The following is a 25,000-nucleotide window of genomic DNA, read 5'->3' as shown; positions in this document are numbered from 1 at the left end:
ATGGTAAAATGCGCATCCATATTTTGTAGTGATTCTCAATAACCCATTATTAGTTTCGCAAAAATTGGGGCTGCTTTTGCACCCGTCGCAATTCCACATTTTTGTCGGTAATAGGTGGTATCAAATAAAAAGTAATTCAACATTTCTGTTTCATCCTACGAATGTCAATAAAATAAATACGAGTGATGTACCGGAGTCAATAAAATCGACCGTGCACCACTCTTCAGGAAATATGTGTCCTTGTGCCTTCGTTAAAAATAAGTGGGAGTGGTAATATCGATAGTAGCGGCAAACAATTTGTTTTGCAGCATTTAATTATGAGCGTTTGCTCTCCGATTTCAAGAACCTATCGGAGACAAATTTGACTTTCACCCTTTCGGGTACCAATCAGATACAACTACAGTGGTTTGCATAACCTACTCTAAACCTTTACGGAAGTTACGATTTTTACCTATATTAAAAGTTAGATAACGTTACTATTGTTTAATTTTTATTCTTATTTGATTCGTCTGAAATGGGGATTTTTTGCTTTGGGTTTCAAGTATTCTGTGCATTAGATATGTAACTAGATTACATATAACAATTGAACAGTAAAGAAAAATTCAGAGACGGTGATGAAAAAAACAGATTCAATAAAGACTTTTCATAAGACATCATTTTCTCGTTGTATAAAAACCATTTAAGTGCTTGAAAGACGACATGATAAAAATAAAGGAATAAATAAGTAAATACATAAATGAATAAATAAAACTACTCTCGAAATAACTGAATTATGCATTTCTTACGTGTATATTTTAGTTACAATATATTCTACAATCACAAGAACAACCACAGTCTTACCACTACAAGAAGAACAACAACGACGACGACAACAACATGCACGAGGACGATGATGATGATGATGATGATATTTTAATTTCCGGTCGACCGGTATACATATCTTTATAATTAATGAAAAACGTCTCCTATTAGTATTCGTGTGCGTCTCGACGTTACTACTACTACTACTACTACTACTACTACTACTACTACTACTACTACTACTACTACTACTACTACTACTACTACTATTACTACCACTACTATTACTACTACAACTACTACTACTACTACTACTACTACTACTACTATTAATAATAATAATAATAATAATAATAATAATAATAATAATAATAATAATAATAACAATAATAATAATAACTCGAATGTGGAATCTAAAAACAGAAACAATTCCTATCATAGTAGGTGCCTTAGGTATAATAAAAAAATATTCAGACAAATACATAACAAAAATAGCAGGACTTACAAATATATATAACATACAGAAAATTGCACTACTGGGTACTGCACACATTCTACGCAAAACTCTTTCAATACAGTAAACATAAGAGCACCACAGCAAACCACAGCACATACCCAAGGCGCACAGAGCTGCGCTCGGTAGTGAAGTGAAAGCACGTTATAAAAATAAAACTACTGAATAATAATAATAATATAAACAAGGTAGCACCAATACTTATAAAATACATTAGACACTCTATGAATAAATGGCTGACAGTGCTACAGTTCCAAACAAAAGAGGGACTTGTGAAAACCAAAGCCATCCCCATTAGAAGAGGAATATTCCAAGGAGACGCGCTCTCTCCACTCCTTTTCTGCCTGGCACTCACACCTTTAACTGAATTGCTAAATAAAACTGGATGCGGATACAAATGTTACGGCAAAACAATCAGCCACCTTTTATATATGGATGACCTAAAACTATACGCTGCAAATGATAAACAGCTGGAAACACTACTACAGACAGTGCATGGATTTACCAAAGAAATAGATATGAAATTTGGATTAGAAAAATGTGCCAAAACAACCTTGAAAAGAGGAAAACTAGGTAAGAGTAGCAACATCACACTAGATAAAGCCAATAAAATAAGAGAATTAGACCAAAGCCAGACATACAAATATTTAGGAATCAATGAACTAGATACGATACAACACACACAAATGAAAGAGAAAATAAAGAAAGAATACTATAGATGAGTTAGATCAATACTGAAAACAGAGCTCAATGCTAAAAACAAGATAATAGGTATTAACACTTTAGGTGTCCCAGTTATAAGTTACAGCTACAATATCCTTGACTGAACGCTAAATGAACTAACCAAACTAGACAGGAAAACAAGAGAAATAATGACAGGATCTAGGATGCACCATCCAAAATCTGACATAGAAAGGCTATATATATAACGTATAGAAGGTGGTAGAGGCCTTATACAGCTGGAAAACTATTATAAAATAACCACCATAGGACTGCAAAAATACTTACTTCAGAAGTAAGGAACACTAATACAAATAGCCACAAAATACGAGCAAAACAAAAACCTGTTTTCAGTATTTAAGGAAGCTGACAAATACAAACAAGAAATCATAATACCTAACAAGTAAGAAGAAGAAGAAGAAGAAGAAGAAGAAGAAGAAGAAGAAGAAGAAGAAGAAGAAGAAGAAGAAGAAGAAGAAGAAGAAGAAGAAGAAGAAGAAGAAGAAGAAGAAGAAGAAGAAGAAGAAGAAACAAAAGCTATAAAACAAATGAAATCCAAACTAAAACTAGAACAGCAACGGACCATGATAAAACGATGGCAAGAAAAGCCCCTTCATAGCAAATACTGGGCTAAATTAAATGCAAAAGAAATAGACAGAGAAAAATCCCAGCAATGATTGAGAAGCTCAGAACTCAAAGCAGAGACTGAAGGATTTTTATTTGCAGCACAAGACCAAAGCCTCCCCACCAGAAATTACCAAAAACATATAATAAAAAGAAACATAACAAGTAACTGCAGAATATGTGGCGATGGACAAGAAACAATAAATCATATTATCTCTGGTTGCCCAGTCCCAGCTAAGAAGGAATATATTCACACACACGACAGAGCTGGGACCAACATACACTGGAAGCTATGCCAACACTATGGAATAACAACAGAAAAAGATGGTATAGGCACACGCCAGAAAAGGTCACAGAAAACGAGAAAGCAACCATACTCTGGGATATGCCAATACCCACAGATAGAGAAATTAAGGCCAACAGGCCAGATATAGTTGTCAGAGATCACGAAGAAAAATATGCTTTCTAATTGATGTATCAATACTAACAGATTACAACGTTTCTCTAAAAGAAATGGAAAAAACTTTCAAAATACAAAGACTTGGAAATAGAGGTAACTCGAATGTGGAATCTAAAAACAGAAACAATTCCTATCATAGTAGGTGCCTTAGGTATGATAAAAAAATATTCAGACAAATACATAACAAAAACACCAGGACTTACAAGTATATATAACATACAGAAAATTGCCTTACTTGGCACTGCACACATCCTACGCAAAACAGTTTCAATACAGTAGCCATAAGAGCATCACAGCAAACCACAGCACATACCCAAGGCACACAAAGTTGCGCTCGGTAATGAAGTGAAAGCACGCTATAAAAGTAAAACTACTGGATAATAATAATGATGATAATAATAATAATAATAATAATAATAATAATAATAATAATAATAATAATAATAATAATAATAATAATAATAATAATAATGATAATAATAATGATAATAATAATAATAATAATAATAATAATAATAATAATAATAATAATAATAATAATAATAATAATAATAATGGTGATGATGATGATGATAAATAAGAAAAAAAGGCTAACTGACGTTGAAATTAGCCAAATTAGGACACACATATCTCATGGTAGGCGAAACGAAAACAGCAACAATGCAGATGAAATAGATAACAGATGCACAGAACTCAGTGTACGAGCAGTACATCCCAACGAAGAAGCTAAAGAAAGAATAGCGAAGAACAGATATGCGGAAAAAGAGGAGAAAGTAGACCTACCTCAAGAAAAGCAGAATAGATATGAAACAGAATTTGAAGTGAATAATAAAGAGAAAATCATAGAAGCAAATGAAGATATTATGGGAGAACTCAGCAAGACTGAGTTTACTGACATGATCAATAGAGAACTGCTAACAAAGCTCTCAACAGCATAAGAAATAACAACATAATCATGATATATAATATTGCTCTTAGACAGATCTTAAGAAATAAAGGAAATGACCCAACAACCTTACATAACCTCATCTATTCCACTGCTAAACGTTAGCACGCAGGGCAAAATACCTAGCGGCGTTTCCTGCTTTCTGAGTTCAAGTTCCGCCGAGGTCGACTTTGCTTTTCATGTTTTCAATATCGATGAAATAAGCATCAGTTAAGCACTGGGGTCGATGTAATCGACTTATTCCCTCCCGCCGAAACTGCTCAATTAAGTATCAGGAGGATACAAAAGGACCAACCATGTCAATAGGCATCCTAAGTGGAAAGCAGCAATATAAAAAGAGACCGAATTTTTTGCGGGTGGGCGTATAAGTTCTCGATGAACTTTCTTGAAGAGTAAATGTTAAGACGAAACAAGCTAGAAAAATCAGGCAAAAATATAAAAATCAAAGATTTTATAAACCTCACAGCGACCAAGAAACTAGTGAAACAACGAATAAAACAGAAAGCCCAACAGCTCAAAATGTATGACAAAAGAATCAGATTTTATCGACAAAACAAGGTATTCAAAACGGATGCAAAAAATGTTTACAGGGAAATTGGTAAAAACAAGATAGTAGTAAAGGAGCCACCTAAGATTGATGAAACTGAAGAGTTCTGGAAGGAGATACGGAGCAACAAAAAAAGAATATAATGCTGAAGCTCACTGGATAGAACGTAAGGAAGTGAGACTAGGTGACGTTGAGGAGCAGAAATGGGAGGCAATAAGAGTAGAAGAGCTAAGATGTGTTCTTAGAAAGTTTCACTATTGGAGAACCCCAGGACTGGACTGGATCCCTAACTTCTGACTGGTTTGACAGAAGTACACCAAAATTTTGCACATACCCAAGGCACACAGAGCTGCGCCCGGTAGTGAAGTGAAATCAAGCTATAAAAATAAAACTACTGAATAATAATAATGATGATAATAATGATAATAATGACGACGACAACAACAACAACAACAACAACAACAACAACAATAACAATAACAACAACAATGATAATAATGATGATGATGGTGATGATGATGATGATGATAATAATAATAATAATAATAATAATAATGATAATAATAATAATAATAAAAGGTATTCCTGTAGTCATGGGTGCATCAGAAACTATCTATAAAGATTTGAATAGATGGATAGAGGAAATAGGCATGAAACCTTGTCTCGTGCAGTTCCAGAAAACAGTGTTATTAGGGACATCTAGAATACTTAGGCCCATAAAATTTGGCCCATAACAAATAAGTTGATGTTGACCAGACGCACATCCATCAGTGGGTAAGAAGTTTAGGGCTAAATGCAGAGATCGAAGGTTTCGTCTTTGTTCTTCAAGATCAAACTTTATTGATCCGGAACGACCAAGCCAATGTGATGAAAAATGGAGTTGATCCAAAGTGCAGATTCTGCAATGATGAGACTGAAACAATGAACCACTTAATCTCTCATGTAAAGTTTTAGTTCCAGTAGAGTATAGACCAAGACATGGCTGAGTTGGCCGGTATCTATACTAGTTAATACGTCAGCATTATAAAATAAAATCTCTTAACAAGTGGTATAAGCACCAACCTGAGGCTGTAACTGAAGGAGAAAGTGAAAAGGAAGAATTGGCTTTTCAGATATTTTAGTTTATCGATGCCAGAAGACTTCTAACTAAGCAGCCGCTTCTAATATAAACACAAGGCCACAAATTCTGAGAGAGGGTATCTGTCGATTAAATCGACCTTACTACTTGACCGGTATTTTGCTTTGTCGACTCAAGAAGGATGAGAAGCAAACTTTACCACGGTATAAGACTTGAATTTAGAACATAAAAGAATATAACTAACAAAAGAACAGTTTCTGACATAGGTAAGAGACCATACATTGGGAAGGTAGGTGTCTTGTATTTTATTTTGTGGACTCCGGGAGACTGAGAGGTAAAGTTTACCTCGACGGGATTTGAACTCAGAACATAAAAGCTCGAACTTAAGGAATTTGATTGAAGCATTAACTTTCTGCCAATCCACCACCCCAACACAAAGCATTTTTATCAGTCGGCCCTACTGATTCTACCAATGACAGTAATAATAATTATAATGATTTCTCATTTAGCCACGTGACTACGCATTTTGTTGCGATCTTATTGGTGTTGTTTGTGGTGAGGGAGAGGGACGATTTATAGTCAGTTAAATCGTCTCCGTCATTTAATCATGTCCGTTTCCGGTCTTAACTTGCTATGGTTGTCTGAATATCTCATTGAATAGACGCTGATGCAGTTTCCTGTTGGTTTATCTAGGTGGGTATGTAACCTATAGTTGTTGTGACATTCATGCCGTTATAAAAGGAAATGAGCCACTTAAACTATCGTAAAATTGCTGTGAGCGGAAATTGAAACGCAGTTCGCCGAATCGTTTCACCGATGCACTAAGTTTTTCTTTATGTACAGACCTATAAATACATCTTGTAATCACCATCCGCATCGTCGTTGTCGTCATCATCTTTATAACCATCATTATTGTCAGTTCCTACACGAACACCCTCATCATCTTCATTACAATCATTGTCATCATTGTCATCGTCATCGTCATCATCCTCATCATCACCGCTACCACGTGCACACCATCATCATCATCATTATAAACATCATTACTGTCATTACCACCTACAGCATCCTCGTCGTAATCATAACTTCCTCCTTCATAATCATCATGATCATCGTCGTCGCCGTCGTTGTCGTTATCATCATATCATCATCATCCTTATAATTATAAACGTCATCATCATGAATACCATCACCTTGATAGATTCATCATTGTCGTCGTCATCATCATCATCGTCATCTTCCTCATCATCATTTTCCTCATCATGTACACTCTCATCATTAACACCCTTTTCAGTATCGTTCTCATTACTGCCAACTTCATTGTGATAGGCAGTCCTCGTTGAGGGCCATCAACGTCAGTATTATTTCTGTCAATGTCATATCCAATTAAATTAACAATCTCAATATTTCACTGTGAACATTTTATTTTACTCGGATAAAGTAAAATGAAATATTAGTTGAAAATCGTTCTCTGGCTAAAGCAATAACAGGACTAGATTATAGTAGTTACCAAACTAACTAGCTAGTAGCGCTACCCAGGTAACTAATGCTATTCTCTCACTAAGTCATTAATATTTGCGTACCAGCATCTAGGAATGTGTTTGATGAGTAAAATTGCTATATCCAATGATGTTACACCGCTATATTTAGTGGCTATTTAAGCAATGAATTAGTGGATGGTTAATGGGTTGGATGCGTGCTAATGAAGGAGCACAAACTCCTGAAATATGGCTTATACACCCATTATTAGTTTTTCATCTTCGATCTCACTGTTGTTAAACATTAGGCGTACTCAGATAAGGAACAAACTTAGCACTGGCTATAATTTCTGTAGAAAATTTGCAGAGATAACGTTAACAAGTGATTTAGTAGCACTGCTAGTACGGTAGAACACAGTATTGACTTATAAAAGCGTTTAATATACGAGGGGTGTATGAAAAGTTTTGAGCCTGACCTAGAAACAGGGCTGCTAGATAGCTGAAACAATTTTTTCTGGTAAGTACAGTCTTTTCGGAGTATTCTTGCTCATTCTCATGTGTCGAGGTTCCAAGGAAACTGGAGAAAACTGAGTATCGTGCTGTCATAACGTACCTTCACTTGAAAGGCATGACTCCATCTGAAATCCATGAAGATATGGTGAGAACCTTAACAGACAATGCTCCTTCATATGCAACAGTCAAACGCTGAGTAAATGAATTCAACCGTGGAAGATGATCCCAGACCAGGGAGACCTCCAACTGCAACCACCAAGAACAACCCTGACCTTGCTCTTGGTATGATAATGTAAGATCGCCGAATATCATGTCGTCAGATACGGTCAATATTTTGTAAAAGATCCGTTCGTAATCTCGGTGCGAAACAGTTTTTTTTCCATAGGTTTCTTTCGGGTGCATTCAACGTATCACGCCTCTAAAGATTTGACTGCTATCTCTAACACACCCTGCTACCACGTGACAGCTATTTGCGATAAAGGACCGGAAATACATGTTACGTGGTAGCAGGACGTGCAAGAAATAGTAGTAGCCAAATCTTTCTTTTTCTGGGGAAAGGAGCCGTTTACGCGTGATTTCGATCTTATTCGTTGAAAGCATGCAAAATAACATGGAAATGAAAAAAAAACACGAAACAAAACTCCGTTGCTTGGAAACTCAGACTTCACCGGTGACCCAACGGGTCACGGGTAGTCTAGTGTGTATACATATATATATATATATATATATATATATATATATATATATATATGGAAAATGGAAGATTAAAGATGGAATATACGAGAATTTATTATTAATCACGACAATTGTTTCGACGCATCTAGCATCGATTCCTCATGGGCGGGACACTCAACAACTGGTTCAGGAGCATCCGGTGGTGCAGATGTATCCCGTCGATTGATAAATACAACTCTCTAAAACATCTGTTCCGCAATGTATCTGCCCGTTTTGTAGAAAGAAAAGCAGCCGGGCGGAGGCAATATCTACATTTATATAGAAGATCAAAAATGAAATCACAGATGGCAAAAAGAGAAACGAACACACAACCTAGAGAGAAAAGTAGTAACATAATGATCACTGTGAAAGTGACCGTACTCTACTAGTAAGCTACCAAGTGTAAACCATTCGTTTTATTATCCATTATATATATATAGTTACATGGGTAACACTACATTATTATTGTCGTCGTCGTCGTTGACGTCCATATAAACAGAAATATCAGTAATGCTCTGATCACCATTATCCTCATTAGTTCCTTTATCATTAAAAACCATCATCGCTCTCATCACTATTATATTCATTATCAGTTTTAAACCTCATTGTACTCGCTATCGTCTGCGTTATTTCTCTCAATGTCATATCCGATAAAATTTAAGCCGACATGTTCACTGAACGTTATGATTTTACATTATTCGACCAAAATCAAAATGAATTTGAGAAAATAGTTGAAAACTGTTATCTGATCAATTAGTTAACCCATTAAAAGAGTAATTAAATTGTATTAGTGTTACCCAAACAGCTATAGCTGTTTGTGTTGCCGAAGTAACCAATGATGTTAATTAAACAATTAACCAATGTTATTAGTGATCTCTTCATAAGTAATGTTATTAATTCACCGAATAACTTATGTCGTAAGTGTTACTGAAATAACTAATAAGATTAATCAGCCTAACTACTAATTGCTTTTAGTGTTAGCGAAATAAATAATTTTTCTTCATTACCTAATGTAACTGGTGTATCTAATGTTACTCAAGTCACTGATACTAGTAGTTAACCGATTGGTATGTTGTTAGTTCTGAAATAAAATGTGTTTACTTATGCTAAAGTCAATTTGAATATTGTTATTCTCGAGTAAATAACTGGTTACTGTTGTTGCTATTGGTGTTGCTATTTTTGGTAGTAATGCTGATATTCTTTCCATTACTATTGTTGAATGATTTCATCAAAATATCAAGGGTAACATGCCAATAAATATTCATAGATCCTACGAGACTGGTGACAGAACATCGGATTCATGAAGACTCAAGATTTGCTGCTAGAATCCTACGTCAATGCCTGTAAGTAGCACAACTGGAAGTCGATTACCGTATGTGAACCATCCAGTAAATAGACGCTATTCATGCGATGTTAGGAGTCAATTTCTCTCTCCTATTTGGAGCATTCTTCCGCCGGTAAACCGCTTCTCTCTGAAACGCCGAACAAATAGTAATACTACACATAAAAAGGTACAGAAGTAAGCAGTAAATCAAAATACTGCGTTATCCACAGACTGGAAATTTGATCCGAATGCTTGCAAGAGAGTGAATTCTACTAAAGCACCCAGAGACCAACTAAAGAGAGTAATGGCGCATAATAAGTGATGGCAAATCAAAGTCTCAAAGTACCAGCTGATGTGGGGCTTGTCCGAGTGATAATACACTAAAGTTACTAAAGGACCAAGGAATGGTGTTGTTAAATCAGGTAAAGGAGTAACGAGTGAATGAGCATGGGAATACACCTAGAAAGTTACCTTCCGAGGCACAAATCCGGGCAAGATTGTTTATGGGAGACCAGCAGTCGCTGATGCATACGAGCCTCCTCACTTCATATCACGAATGTTATCCAATTCATTTCTTCAACTTAGTGAACAGGAGCAACGGGAAAAAAATAAGGTGTCTTACTCAAGAACACAACACACATCCCGGTCCGGGAATCAAATCCACTGCCTCATGATTGTGAGCCCGATGCTAGTGGGGTATCACCCGATTTAAGGGGTGATACCCCACTAAAGGCAACTAAGAACCAAGAGTTGGCGAAATTAACCCAGATGTTGAAATACAAAAGGCACCCAATGACCAGAAAATAGTGGAGTTTAATCGGGCGGTCTCACACTAAAGAGACGCAAGGCTCAGCAGAAGGTGGTTTTAATGCGTGTAATGAACTAGGCTCACTTCCCAAATTATGACTATCGTTTCTGATTAAAATACAGTTCACAATTTATATAAGCAAAATATTTTAAATAATATGACAGTGTGTCATATCAGTCTTGAATATATATATCTGATGAGAAAAAATATTCAATAATTATCTCATTAAACAAGTAATAAGTATATAATTTCCGTGCGCGCATGGGTTAAATATCTTAAAAAATAAACTGCTCTCTACAATAACCGTATAGATTTTATCGTTGTTGAATTCAAATGAAATAGTAAATTAATTTAGCTTTGATTAGTTTCTAACAAAGTTAGAAACTAACAAAGTTAGAAACTAACAAAGTTAGAAACTAACAAAGTTAGAAACTAACAAAGTTAGAAACTAACAAAGTTAGAAACTGATCATTTCTAATTAATGTTCATATATCTGGAACGATGTTGCTAATATACGCACAAATATCTTAGACTACATCTAAACAAACTGCTACTCAGAATATTAGCAAAGATTCGATCACCAGCATGACAAAACCATTAGCTCACAGATATATCATTCTTTCTGTCCCCATTACTAAGAACTGCTTCTGGTCCTCTAAACAAGCTAATTACATACCACTACTAACCTGGATCATTCTATACAACTCCACTCTCCTCCTTTCGTTGTGTCTGCTCTATTTCAACTTTCAGACAATGAACCGCACATTTTGTTCAATTATTTCATCCCAGAACAACAGTCCTCTTTAATTCACCCCTACCTCCCTTTGCTAAAGTTGTCTGCCAACAGAAATTCAATATGAACGTTTCATGAGTCTGAAAGTACCCTCCACCCCACTTCCGACTAATTCATGAAAAAAGAAACCATGGATAAGAATGATTAAACAAATGACGCCCATCGCATTGACATTGTGTAAATTCATATCGTACTTTGGATGTTGTGCAATATTACAATTATTTTCCAAACAAATACATCGAGTGGTCAAAAGGAAAATAAAAATCAAATGCTTTCAAGATATTTGCACAATACTAAACTATTGTTGCAATATTGAAAGAACCGAGTGCGATGTCAACCTTCTAACACAACACGTACATTTATTGTCGTGTATTAATGTATAGGTGTTTATATACGTAAAGACTACTTCTGTGGTCATTCAAGATTATACTATACTATAAGCTATAAGATATATCAGCGTCTGTTCCATGAATCTCCGGGTTACTTTTCATACAGCAGACTTATTACCAAAAAGCGTCCCACAATAGAATATTTCGTCCTTTTATATATCTACTATATTATCCAGTATGTATTTCCTTTTGTAAGGCAGTATTATGAGATATGAAAGAGATTCGGCTATTACTTTTAGCAGCTTGAGTGATCACATAGAAGCTGAATAGCCTTTACAAAGATTCCGAATGCAAATTATGGACGCAAAGTATATCATAGAAATATAACAAACAAACAAACTCAATGCATAAAAGCCATAATTAATGATCTTGAAAGCAATTCATAAGCAAGAAAGTAAAGATAATAGATAAGACTAAGATTGAAAATCCATAAATTTCCCATAATCCTTGATGGAGGTCAAATCAAGCAGATAGATTCCATCATTCTTGAAGATATTCCCTAATAGCCGATGTGAGGAACGGACAGAAATAGAAATTGAACCTTCATCATAGATGAGGTAATTCTGAGGTTTGCCAACAATTTCACGATTCTCGTCTGATTGTTAAATTCTCCTTAGTAATAATATTTTCGATACGTGAAAAGGCGTAGCACGAAAATTTCAACAACACAGGCATCCTGATGAAGACTGTTCAACTCGATTTAATCGACTCCCTTCCCCAACTGGTACTTAATTTATCGACCCCCGAAACCATAAAAGGCAAAGTCGACCATGACGGAATTTGAACTCAGAACGTAAAGACAGATGAAAAACCAGCTAAGCATTTCGCCCGGGGTGCTAACGTGTCTGCCAGCCTTTTGAAATCAATATATTATAAGCATTTTGATTCGCTCCTAGTTTTAAACTCCGTTATGTTGCACATAGCTAAGACCAGTGTATGACCGATGTAAGGTACTTGTATAGTAGTAGTTCCTCCTCCTTCTCTTCTTCCTCTTCTTGTTCATATTATTATTATTATTTTATGTTTGACTTTTGTTTTGCATTTGTACAAGTTGGATCCAAGTCTCACCCAGAGACCTCAAGAGACAACAAGTTAGAAGTTCATGTAGGTGTTATGCCTAGGGTACCATATATTTGGATTTGTACAGTTTTGTTCAAGTGAATGTTTAAGAAACCATAAGAAAATTGTGTGTTTGTTTTAAAATTTGAGATCACATAGACAGTATTTTACGTAGGATATGGGCAGTTCCCATGAGCACTATCTTTTGAACTTCAGCCATTTTGGGGTTTCCTGGTATCTGAGCTAGGTAGTAATCAGTTATTATTATTATTATTATTATTATTATTATTATTATTATTATTATTATTATTATTATTATTATTATTATTATTATTCCCATTCTCCTACTCCTGCTCCTCCTTCTTCTTCTTGTACCGTCATAGATATTAGAGCTCTAACGCAGCATTATTTTAGCATAAAACTAAATAATGATATCTTCAAAAGAAAAGAAAAATGTATTTTGAAATGTGAACGTGGTGATCATTATACGTGATTTTCTAGATCTATTGTGTCAAAAGTCTGTCTTTTGACACATTTTGCTTTCGAAGCTGCGTATCATTAGTGATTCAATAATACCAAACTGAATACCTGGTAATCTTTTTATGTATTTTTGTTACTATTTTCGGATGTAAATCAGGCTTTCGACTCCATTTTTACTAATCACATATTACTTTGAATAATTTTATTTGACATTATTTCGGAACTTCTTAAAAAGTATATTTTCAATACTTCGTTGTTTTAACACTATTCCGACATCAATACCTTTATACCATATAAATTAATCAGTGACGCACCTCGATACTGCCTTTTTAAAGTAACTTTTATAAATATATTTTCATTCATACCAATATTCTAATATTCATTTTTATTAATAATCTACCACCATTCCAACATAATGGATTAATCTTGCAAACCTTTAATATTGGTTTCAAATTTTGGCGAAAGAGCAGCAGTTTTAGGGTAGGGGGTAAGTCGATCACATCGATCCCAGTGATCAAATGGTATTTATTCTATCGACCTCCGAAAGGATAAAAAGTAAAGTCGACCTCGGCGGAATTTGAACTCAGAACGTTAAGACAGACGAAATGCTGTTAACATTTTGCCCGACATGCTAAAGATTCTGCCAGCTAGCCGCCCTATTGCAAGGATTTAATATTGCTAATATTGTTACACAAAGTAAGGTAGCAAGCTGGCAGAATCATCAGTACGCCGTGAAAAATGTTTAGCGACATTTCGTCCGTCTTTTCGATATGAGTTTAAATTCTGCTAAGGTCGACTTTACTTTTCATCCTTTCGGGATCGATAAAATAAGCACCATTTTAGCTTTGAGGTCGATGTATTCCACTTACCCACTGCCACGAAATCTCTGGCCTTGTGCCAAAATTTGAAATCAATATTTCTACACATGGTTAAATGGAAATTAAAGACTTTTATCAGTACAAACTTAGGCTAAAGTTTGCTTGGAATGAAAGGTGAGGGAGATTTGGCTGATATTTCAATCAGAATCCAGTTACCCGTGGGAATCTTATTCATACAATGGGCCTAACTTTCAAATGCATAAGAACATGTGTTGGTGCATCTGTACCGAGAAAAATAATAAAAACTAAATGTTACATACTAACTTCATCTGAAAACTCCCGGAGTTTCCAACCACTTCCTAGATAGGGGAGGAGGAGGAGGAGGGGGAGGAGGAGGAGGAGGAGGAGGAGGAGGAGGAGGAGGAGGAGGAGGAGGAGGAGGAGGAGGAGGAGGAGGAGGAGGAGGAGGAGGAGGAGGAGGAGGAGGAGGAGGAGGCTTATCAAACATTATAATAACAATAGAAATCTCAACTTCAGTAGGAGAAAGTATGAAGAGGCCTAGTGGAAGCCTTCGACAAACCAGTATTTTCTATCAGCAAAAGCGATGAAAACTGGAACATAGAACGCGTGAATGTAGAATTTGGCAAGCATAGGAGCTCAATTGGCCAAAAAATATGGAAGTCAAGCGTTAGGAATCTGCGAGGGTTGATGGAACGGGAGCAAAATGATAAAACTGACTCTTGGCGGGAGGATATTATATTCCAGTCTTGAAAATGAAGAACACGGAAGAAGTGATCGTTATATCTCATTGACACCACAAGCGTGAAAAGCAGCAATCAAATATGAGCTTTTATCATTATAAATATCGACAGCAAGAAACAATTCACGCTGTAAAGAGACCAGGATCGTCCAGTGCAACGCACTCGCAAATAACGTGGACCAAAAGGAGAAAAGTTTCTACAAATAACTTCAAACAGTTTTCAAAATAGCGAAAAGGATATATCAAGGAACTGACTTGCCTTTTAAATGCAAAAATAGGATAGATTACAAGGGAAAATACCTCAGTATTGGAAACGTTATTGGCAGCTTGATTGATTCTCGAACGATGAAAGAAGAGAATATGGCACCGGATTGCTTGTTGGTGCCAAGAAAAAAATTAAAATAATGTTGAGAATTTTTGAAGATGTGAGTGAAAAGCTGCACTGCAAATACAACGCCCAGAAGATGAGAGAGAACGAAACGAAAAAAAAATGCATTTTCTGTCATGCTAAAAAATAGGCTAGAAACACTCGAGTAAGTATGCTATAAACAACACACCAATGGATGAAAATTAGGTATTGATAAATGACGTTTACAAAGAAATATACACTGTAGTCCTTGGAATAAGGAAAACGCAGTGTCAGAATGGCTCTTCAGCGATACCGAGGAGTGAATAGAAAAAAAAGAAAAGAAAACTGGCTATGATCAGCACCCAGGAGGATGAGACAAATATAAGGAGGTAAAGAGAAGTGAAAAGAAGAACGAAAGATCCTGTCATGAAAAGCGTGTAGACAAGTCAACGGAAGAGACACAAAAGGGAGACTGGAAGACAGTCTGCAGTACCTCCAGTACTTTACCTGGAAATCTTCCAAATGTCTCCAAAACAGTGAAAGATACAGCAGGACAGCGAATAACGGCGGAATAAGAGCAGAAGAAAGGATGGCCTAACTACACCTAAGAACTGCTCAAAAGGCTCTATCCCACTCATATGCGAACTAGAAATTTCACCAGTGACCTCCAAGTGAAGCATAAATATTGAGCAGCTGGCAAACGATGAAATTTTCGAAGCGCTAAAGATACTGAAAAGCAGAAAAGTAGCCGGTACAGATGGAGTTTCACCTTCAGCGTTAAAAGTGGTAGTGCCACCACAGCTTATTCGCAGGGATCTTTACAACAGAAGATATGGAAGGAAGGCAAAGTACTCACGGAGTGGAAGAAAAACCAAATGGTGAAAAAATATAAAAAAGTATTATCTTATTGCCTACAAAAACTGATGTGGTGGCATTCTCTTCCCAGTACTCAGCAGAGTACTCGCAAAGATCACTTTTGGGAGACAGGAAATATCTTAGAACAAATTTAAAGTCCAGAGCAAGAGCGTCTAAGAACAACCTCAATATTGCAATAGGGATTATAACAGAACACAACGGCAGGCTCCCCGCCATCTTAATTTCTCAACTTTGAAAATGTTTTTGATGGAGTTGATAAGAAAAAATGCTTGGCTACTATGGAATTTCCAACAAGCTCATTAATACCATCCAAGAGAAATACAAAAAGCCATAAGTAATGAAAGAGTGTCGAAGTAATCCGAAATCAAAATTAGACTGAAATAGCGATGTTTTTATTGCTGTTTGACTGGGTGATGCGTGAAACTATGTAGACTGTAAAACCAAGCTTATGGTAAGCACAATAGCAAACGCTAGAAGAACTAGTCCTTACGGATGATATTTGCCTTATATCTCAGCAGTATCAAAATCTGCAGAGGAAGACAAAACGATTAATAATAACGAAGCCGGGAGTTCATTGGTACGGGACATGGAAAGTATTTTAGAACTATTTGAAAGCAAAAAGCTATGTTCAGATGTGTTAAGTTGAGGATTTTCAATAGCATTTTCAAATCTATCTGCTATGTGGTACCGAGTTATAATTAACGGGCGCAAATATCCTTAGAAAGCTGCAGACATTTACGAGTGTGCCTCAGAAACAGCCTAAACTTTTGATAGCCAGAAAGTTCTATCAACAAATACTTCTGGGCCAAAGTAAAACAGGAATACATTAGCCAGCAAACATTGTGAGGTGGATTGGGATGGGTAGGTGATACGTAAATAATACCAGAAGGATGTTTCGAAAAACAAAGAGAAAAAGAAGACCGACCGACCGACCGACCGCAGATTACTTAACAGAAATTAGCCGACCTTTTGACACCTACCGCCTGAGCCCTTCCTTGGTTCTATGATACACAGTTCCTGTTTTAAAGTGATTAAAATTTCTTGTTTAATTTTTGCTCCAAACACCAGTTTATTAATGACAAAGTTATATTACTATATTCTTCGTAATTTTCGAAATTAAATCAAATTAAATCAAGATTAAATTAAATAAACGTAGTGAATTTCTGCAGAAATGATAGCAAAGGGGTTAAGGAGACAAGATTTGTGTGGAAACAAGTGAAAGGAAAAGCATATAATAGAATATATTTGCTGACTATTATGGAAAGCCTATATTCCGCTAGGAAGCCAGACAAACCATAACCAATTTTACGACTAGGATTTCTTTATAATAAAATAGAGATGTGGTCTTAAAACTTGACTATTTTCTTCCATACGAACTTTTAAAAACTTCATTAGCAGACGGTTTTAAATTTGATAGTCGATGAAATTTCTCCCAGAGGTGGGTTATACTCTACTCCTACGTAGGAGCTCCATCAATGGCACACTGGCCGGGTTTGAGGAGTGTTTTAGAAGTGAAGTATAGAAGTATAATTGATTACAAATGTTCTCTACAGATGCACAAACCAACTTCTGATAAAAAGAAGACCATACTGTCATAGTTGAACAACATTAAATCGATAAAAGAATTAAGACAACTACTGTGTCATTGATTGGAGTAGAGGACGAAAGCTGGTTCACACGAAACACCAATACATCTACTACATATGGTGATCATAAATCTTTATTCACATGTTTTTGCGCGCGTGTGTGCGTGTGTTGTGTAGGGGTGTACTGTTGGGAACTTGTTCAGTTATAACAGCTATGATCTTGATCTTAATACCAAATACATATTGCATACTCAAATAAATGTATGTGGGCGAATGTGTGTATGCGTATGTATATGTGTGTGTGTGTATGTGTGTTTGTGTGTGCGTGTATGTGTGTGTGAGACAGAGAAATATATAAATATATATATATATATATATATGTATGTGTGTGTGTGTTTTTGTAAAGATATATATAGATATAAATGATGATGATGATGATGATTATGATGATGATTATGATGGGGATGATGCAAACCCGAAAAACTGACTTACTAGTCAGTATCATTAGACGGTAGCCGGCATAATGAAATAGGAATTCATTTGCGTATCTCAAACGTTACCATAAACGTATCTAAAAGACATATATATATATATATATATATATATATATATATATATATATATATATATATATATATATCATTGCTATTATTGTTAAACTGTTGTATGTCCAAATTTGGCCAAATGCGTTTTATTCCAATATTTATTTTTGCTTACAATAGCCGGTCCTTTTGTTCAAACTATCGTATCTGCTTCAGATGCCAAGATATTAAAAATTGTCAAAGTGTAGTACAACGGTTTTGCTTATGGAATGGTGAAACTATTTATTCGTTTTCTGAAAAAGCAACGTTTTGGATTTACGACACGTTTGCATAATAACAACGATATATATATATATATATATATATATATATATATAAGGTTGACTTGGCTATTCTTCAAGTAAACAAGCAAAAATCCATCGCAATATGGAATATATGTACCTCTGCTATCTATGCTATACCAACTTTCGCTCCAACATAAATTTCCGGATTATCCACACTGAGATTACTTTGCACGGATTTCTACACGGATATTTACCGCTGGAATGAAACTACACTTCAAGTACTGTCCTCTCTTTTTTCAGCACATCACACTCTTTACCACTTCATACTAATAATATCCGCCTATGGATATAATAATAGATTACTTTATTTTTTCTGCCTCCGATGAAGGGAAGTACTGGATCTTCCCAGAAACAGCTGTAAGACTCTATCCATAAAATACTTCTCCAACCTTACTTTTGCTCTCTTTATCTTTTTGTTTTTATATATTTACATATATATATATATATATATATATATATATATATATATATATAGAGAGAGAGAGAGAGAGAGAGAGAGAGAGAGAGAGAGATAATTAACCTGTTCTAAATATATAAACTCTGCAAACGACTGTGCATGTAAGTGTGCTTCCCTGTGAGTGTGTATGTGTGTGTGTGCGTGTGTATGTGTGTGTGTGCGTGTGTATGTGTGTGTGTGCGTGTGCATGCGTTCACGTGCGTCTTTATTTGTGACGTACTGATGTTTGTCAGCTTACTACTTGCTATGAACAGAGTAGAAAGGTGTAAGATTTTTGCTGCATATGCTGAGCAACGTGGGGTCACTGCCTACATCATAGAAACCATACATACAGACATATATATATATATATATATATATATATATATATATATATATATATATATATATATATACGTGTGTGTGTGTATGTATGTGTGTATATATATATATATAGAGAGAGAGAGAGAGAGAAAGAGAGAGGGGGGAGAGAATGAGGGAATGAGAGAGAGAGAACATAGAGAGAGATTGTCAGTTTATGTCCGTTTCATAATGTTACCCAGGGTTTCGCGCCCATAAAGCGCTTAGCTTTACACAAGTATCGTCAGACCTTAATGGCTGGTGGCTTATAACCTCTTTTCAAATTGGAGAGAGAAAAACTCGCACGAAACCCCGGGTAACCCTATGAACCGGCCATTACTAACATTTTCTAAATACCCTATTGCTATATAAGTTAGAGTGTGCTTCTCTTTCGGATTTATGATTTACTGACCTTATATATATATATATATATATATATATACATATGTATGTATGTACGTATGTATGTATGTATGTATGTATGTATGTATGTATGTATACGCGCGTACCAGAGTGTATATGGAGATGTAGTGAGTGTATGTAAAGTCACAAAGAACCGCATACTTGTTACATTGAGATAATGCGCTCAAATATGCGTTTACAAATATGTCTATGACAGCCATATATTTATTATACCTATATAGATACATGCATGTGCGTATATATGAATATATTTCACTTCATATGCATGTGTATGTGTGTCAGCGAGAGAGGGAGACAGACAGACAGGGAGAGAGAAAAAGTCCACATATGCTCCTAGTTCGACAAATTGCATTTAGTAATAAAAATTGCAGTAAAATGGAAAGAAGAAAATATAGGTGGTGTATCATATATAGTAGTATCTATATATCCAAATATAAATATGATGAATATTTTGTGAAAATATATCTCGCTGTGATATTGATTTTCTTTTTCTTGTTTTTTTTTTTTTTGTTCTATTTTGTTTTTTTGCTGCTTTGCTTGTTTCGTTTTGGTTTTTAAAACGTTCCGGCTTCGCGGTTGATCTTAGGTTTATAGATGTAAGGAATTATTATGTTGTATCCTTAATGCTTTTGTGTGTGTGTGTGTGTGTGTGTGTGTGTGTGTGTGTGTGTGTGTGTGTGTGTGTGTGATTGGCACGTTACCATGTATAACGCTTAACTCGAATTTTCTTATTGCGGCACATACACACATGCACACACATACACGCACAGACTTACATTTAGAAACAAGATGTAATGGAAATTTGTGGTAGTCATGCTTTTCTCCAGTGTGTTTTTAGAGCTCAAAATAAGTCAAATTGCTTCAACAAAGAATGAAAACAAAATATCGTCTGTCGTATTTCCCTAGGAGCCTACCTGGCCCCTTTTTAACGGCGCTCCCTATTCAAATGTGAATTACGCTTCAGTAAGCACAAGGCCTCACATGTAGAGGTACAAGTGAAGGAGATGCTGTCACACATTCGCATCAGTAAAATGCATGTAAGTTTGCACAAGCTGTTACAACAGAATAACGGTTTCGTTTATTCACTTATTCAGCCAAAGAATTTATATGCTGTAAGAACGAGTATGGTGAGGTCTGAGGGAGATTTGGTTACTATGTCTTTCTCACATGTCAAGCGACTTTGTAGAAACTCCCAAAAGATTAGATGATCATGGCTGGGACAACTTTGATCCTAAATAGCTTCGATCACCCAGTGCTGGCCTGGGGTAAATAACAATATTAGCGAAGAATTTTTGTGGAACATAAGAAAATGTGAAGTGAAGGCTAACTATTTCGAACATGTTTCCTTCGCGTTAAAATTTAGATTATGTCTCCGATTTTGTTCCATAGTTAAAGCTGTTGAAACCATAATACTCAAACTTTTTTTATTATCTCAAACATTTGGATTATGTCTCCGATTCCATTCCATAGTTAAGATTATTGAAAACTCAACACGCAAACTTTTTTTCCCTTACAGAATTTTCCGGCAAGCAAACGTACATAGTATATAATATAGACATATGGTGTAAAATTCTAATATCGTCATTATTTTTTCCAAATCCTGCTGCATTACACATGGAATTTTTGGTCCTCTGAAGTTGTCTCGGTTCGTAAGTCGATCTATCTTTTTGTGCTATAAATTTTGGTCCGAAAAATTCGACTCGTTTGCTGGAAAATACGATGCCAAAGTAACGATTATGCCTTCAGTTTTGCTCTATAGTTAAGGGTGCTGAAACTGTAAAACTTTTTCGATTACTTCAAAGGTTACAGTTATGTCTCTGATTTCGTTCTATAGTTAAGATTATGAAAAGCGTAACAATCGAACACGCGCTGTGAGAGGCATTGAATCATAATGATGATGATGATGATGATGATGATGATGATGATGATGATGAGGATGATGATGATGATAATGATGATGATGGTAAATGTCTTGATGCAGTACCAGGCACTAGCTCTCATGGCTTCTGATTTTAACTAATCGGAAGTGTTATCACGTACATGGTTTCTTTTGGTGTAAAAGATGGGCTACAGCAAATATTCTGCTCAATACCACAGGTTTGGTTGTCAGTTGCTTGACCATAACCATTTAAGCATGTCCCTTAGTGGCTGACGATATGTGTATCTTTGATCACGAGCAGAAGTAGTAGGGGAGCATCATAGCCATGTGTTAAGAGGAATTCATTGGAGTTTGAATTGAATAATTCAACTCTGGAAACACGGATGTCTCGTTCAACATCCTTAAACAACCCTTATTCAAAAACTGTTTCAGCGGGATGGGCTACTCGACCTGAAGAAAATTCTAACTGGGCCCCACCTGCAAGATCATGCGTTCTTTATCTTGATATGAGATTACCATGTCGTGCACATATGGTTGTGATGCATGTGCCTGTTGTACCCTTATCAGACGGGTAGACATGATGAGTATATTAAGATTCGTATAATTGTACCCCGGTGTCACTTTGATTGCATGCACTGCTCTCTCACTCAATAATAATAATAATAATAATAATAATAATAATAATAATAATAATAATAATAATAATAATAATAATAATAACCCTTTCTACTAAAGACACAAGACTTCATTTTTTTTTTTTTTTTTTTTTTTGGTGGGAGGACTAGTCGATTACCTCAACCCCAGTGTTTCACTGCTACTTAATTTATCAACTCCAAAAAGATGAACGGCAAAGACGACCTCGGCGGAATTTGGACTCAAAACGTAGCGACGGGCGAAATACGGCTAAGCATTTTGCCCGACGTGCTTACTATTCTGCCAGCACACCGACTTTTAATAATAATAATAATAATAATAATAATAATAATAATAATAATAATAAGAAGAAGAAGAAGAAGAAGAAGAAGAAGAAGAAGAAGAAGAAGAAGAAGAAGAAGAAGAAGAAGAAGAAGAAGAAGAAGAAGAAGATGGTGATGATGACGATAATGAAGAGGAAATACACACTAAATATACTCTACAAAACACAAGACTCACGCAAAAACACATTCATCAATTACCAAAAGTAATATAACTTACATTCGCCTATTTCGACATAGTCTTATACAAAACAGGAAGATTAAATCACTATAGTAAAACAGGAAACAAACAACAAAATACATCCCATAATACAAAAAACAAACACATATAGTTTACGTCGTTCTACACTTCTAAAAGACAATACTACAACACATCTCGAGAACATAACAGTGCAATAGGTGTTGCCCTAGAAGCTCACATGAAACTGCTAAAAACATGGTAATAATAATTACTTCCCCATTTTTTATTATTTTTTTCCGATATCAAATAGAATTATGCTGTTGTTGCTATTATTTTTATCAGCTTCATTTTGTCATCTGATCTTTGCTTTTTATTCTTTACTTGCTGTTCTTTTGGTTTTCATTTTTTTTTTTTTTTTTTTGCTTTTTTTTTCCTTATCTGTTCCAGTCATTAGACTGCAGCCATGGTGGGCCACCACCGCCTTGAAGAATTTTAGTCGAACAAATTGTCCCCAGCGATCAACTTTTGTAGTCCTGGTACTTATTCTATCGTTCGCTTTTCTCGAACTGCTACATTAAAGGAACGTAAACACACCAGCACCGGTTTTCAAGCGATGGTAGGAGACAAACAGACAGAAAAACACACACACACACACATACGACGGGCTTTTTTTCAGTTTCCGTCTACCAAATCCACTTTGGACGGCCCAAGGCCATAGTAGACGACACTTGCCCAAGTTTGACGTACAATAGGACTGAACTCAAGACCATGTGTTTGGGAAGTAAAATTTTACCACACAGCCACAGTTGGACCTTTTTGTTTACACTTTTAAAATTCTTATATTTTTAGTTGATATTTTTAACTTTTCAAATTTTATTGTATTTTATTTAATGTTAAGAATTCAGTTTCGGTCCTCCTACCTTCGTCAGAATTATTTTAATTCTTTTCTATTCCAAATTATAAACACAAACGTTTTGCATTATTTTTCTTTATTTTTTGCTTGTTTGTTAGGTTTTTTTACTTTGTTTTAGTCTCTCCATTTAGAACAATTATAATCTAAGATTGAAGAACAGGGATGAAATTGCATCACATGATGTATGTGTGTATGTATGTGGTGGGGAGTGGTATAATTTTTGTATCTACACTAGAACAGTATATATATACATATAGAGAGAGGGGGGAGAGAGAAGTATATAAATAGTGATATACATATAGATATATGTGTGTGTGTGTGCATATATATATATATATATATATATATATACTTCGTTGTTGGATTTGGTTTGCAAGATTCCTTATGTGAGTTCGTGTATTGAAGCATATTCTGTTGTGTCTGCGGAGAGTCATTCACTTTTAGTGCCTTCTAAACACTCACCGGTAAAACTTCCACTCAGTTATTTATTTTTCTGAAATTTTCGTTGCGTCTTGCAACCTTTTCAATAGTTGTTTGATTCTGTCCGATCCAAGCTGGAACACAGCTTGGATAGCGGACAGTCAACAACTATTGAAAAGATTGCCAGACGCAGCGAAAATTTCAGAAAAATAGATAAGTAAATTAGTGGAAATTTTGGCACTAAAAGAGAATGACTCTCCCCAGACACTACAGTTTACATATATATATATATATATATATATATATATATATATATATATATATATATATATATGTGTGTGTGTGTGTGTGTGTGTGTGTGTGTGTGTGTGTGTGTGTGTGTGTGTGTGTGTGTGTGTGTGTATGTATGTATGTATTTATATCTATGCATATACATATATTTATATATAGTTACGTATAATTTTGTATTTTGTATATATATACATATATATATATCTGCATGCACATATATACATATATATGTATACACACACATACATGTGTGTGTGAAATGGTGGAGTGATGGAGAGGATGAAGTACTCGCACAGATAAATGCATACACTTATGTACACACAACACACGCAGACGCACACGCACACACATACACACGCACATACACATATTATTACACCAATTTAGAGAGACAGACAGTCAGACAAGTGTATGAGAATCGATTGTTTTACATTTGTTTAATATCCGTGGATGGTTAATTGCAATCACAGCTCCAGCTCAGCTCTGGTAATAGAAGTAATAATAAAGATAGCTTCATATAGAGAGCCTATGAACGTGTCTCTACACAGTCCACAATCCTTCTAGAAATAACAGCTTAAATCAAACGTTGTTTATATATAT

General features: G+C 35.4%; 1 long non-coding RNA gene and 1 other non-coding gene across 3 annotated transcripts in view; one reads left to right on the top strand and one right to left on the bottom strand.

Annotated features, from left to right (window-relative positions):
• LOC106883135 (uncharacterized) overlaps positions 1-25,000 on the bottom strand; it is a 274,310-nt gene that overhangs the window by 237,773 nt on the left and 11,537 nt on the right. The gene's annotated exons all lie outside the window — the stretch shown is intronic.
• The window catches only part of LOC149137851 (uncharacterized), a 14,409-nt gene continuing 8,794 nt past the window's right edge, over positions 19,386-25,000 (top strand). The window contains exon 1 of the long non-coding RNA XR_016244243.1: positions 19,386-23,034. This is a non-coding gene — a long non-coding RNA (uncharacterized LOC149137851). The remainder of the gene's footprint in view (positions 23,035-25,000) is intronic.

The sequence above is a fragment of the Octopus bimaculoides genome, chromosome 1 (assembly GCF_046866305.1).
Source record: "Octopus bimaculoides isolate indiv1 chromosome 1, ASM4686630v1, whole genome shotgun sequence".
Lineage (NCBI taxonomy): Eukaryota > Metazoa > Mollusca > Cephalopoda > Octopoda > Octopodidae > Octopus > Octopus bimaculoides.
This window is presented reverse-complemented; position numbering and strand designations above follow the sequence as displayed.